Source organism: Mastomys coucha, unplaced genomic scaffold (assembly GCF_008632895.1).
Source record: "Mastomys coucha isolate ucsf_1 unplaced genomic scaffold, UCSF_Mcou_1 pScaffold14, whole genome shotgun sequence".
In the NCBI taxonomy this organism is placed as follows: Eukaryota; Metazoa; Chordata; class Mammalia; order Rodentia; family Muridae; genus Mastomys; species Mastomys coucha.
The window spans coordinates 56,488,201-56,489,813 of NW_022196896.1; the positions used below are offsets into that span (position 1 = coordinate 56,488,201).

Genomic DNA, 1,613 nt, shown 5'->3' on the forward strand with positions numbered 1-1,613 from the left:
CAAAGAAAACTCAGGAGCCAGATGCTGGAATCAAAGCCTGCCAGCTCAGAGGCAGAGCTGACTTTCTTCCATAGCTGACATCCCAAAAGGAAGTTCTGCTTCTCAATGCTGTCGCAAAAACCCCAAAACCGAATGTCTTTCCCTTCTACTTCCTGTGCAGCTTTCTGTCCATCCTCCTGACTTCCTCTTACTCTCTATGTTTTTTTTTTTTTTTTTACAAATATTCATGCCGTGTCAACTGATTGCTTTCTCTGCCTCTTAACCTATGGTTGATATTATTTAATCTAGTTTACAAAAACCAGAAGAAGGTCAGGAGGCCCACGAACGTCCAAAGAAGGCAAAATAAATAAATAAATAAATAAATAAATAAATAAATAAATAAAAGATTGGCTTGAAGGCTAAGCTCTACCATAAACAGCGCCATGCCGAGAAAATACAAATGAAAAAGACTATTGAGATGCATGAAAAGAGAAACACCAAGCAGAAGGATGATGATAAGACTCCACAGGAAGCAGTTCCTGCCTATGTGCTGGACAGAGAGGGAGTCTGGAGCAAAAGTTCTATCCAACATGATTAAGCAGAAACGAAAAGAAAAAGCGGGAAAATGAGAGGTCCCTCTACCCAAAGTTCGTGCCCAAGGAAAAACAAGTATTGAAAGTTATTCGAACAGGAAAAAGAAGAAAGAAGGCATGGAAGAGAATGGTGACTAAAGTCTGCTTTATTGGTGATGGCTTTACGAGAAAACCAACTAAGTATGAAAGGTTCATTAGGCAAATGGGTTTATGTTTCAAAAAAGCACATGTGACACACCCTGAACTGAAAGCAACCTTTTGCCTGCCTATACTCGGTGTGAAAAAGAATCTATCATCCCCATTATATACAACCCTGGCTGTGATCACCAAAGGCACAGTTATTGAAGTCAATGTGAGCGAGTTGGGCCTCATGGCACAAGGAGGCAAGGTGATTTGGGGAAAGTATGCCCAAGCTACCAACAATCCTGTAAAAGATGGCTGCATAAACGCCGTCTTGCTGGTTTGACAGTGACATCATACAAGTCATTCCACTCAATACTGAAGACTACACAGTCAGGAAAACACCATCGCTGGGATCTTTCTGAACTACCAAGCAGCCTTACCCCATGTACAGTCATCAGGAAGTTATTTATTCAATTGTAAAAGAAAATAAAACACTGCCCGATTTAAAAAATAATAAAAATAAAATAAATTTCAGATTGCAGTGTCTGATTTATTTCAGGACATTGTTTCTAAATGTTGTAAACTTACTAAATAATATCATATGTGTATTAAGCAGTTTCTTTACTATTGTCTGAGTCAATAAGTAGCAATGCATGTTTTATTCAATTAATACTAATATAGTTTCACTGAGTACTAAAACTTGTCCAAAAACATAACCCACATGCAGATATTATGCAGCTCATTTTTACAGTGTCATCATTATTTCACATATTTTCAAAGTAATTTTAAAACAATAATAAAATACAGCTATTTTATCAAACTTATCAATAACAAACGATGTTACAGCTTATAGGTGAATAATTTAATATTTAGTTGCCAGAAAGCACAGTGTTACCCATAGGCATGTATATTTGAATA

At 36.9% G+C, this 1,613-nt stretch overlaps 1 pseudogene; it reads left to right on the plus strand.

Annotated features, from left to right (window-relative positions):
* Positions 1 to 391: 391 nt before the first annotated feature.
* LOC116089102 lies at positions 392 to 1,038 on the plus strand (annotated as a pseudogene).
* Positions 1,039 to 1,613: the final 575 nt, after the last annotated feature.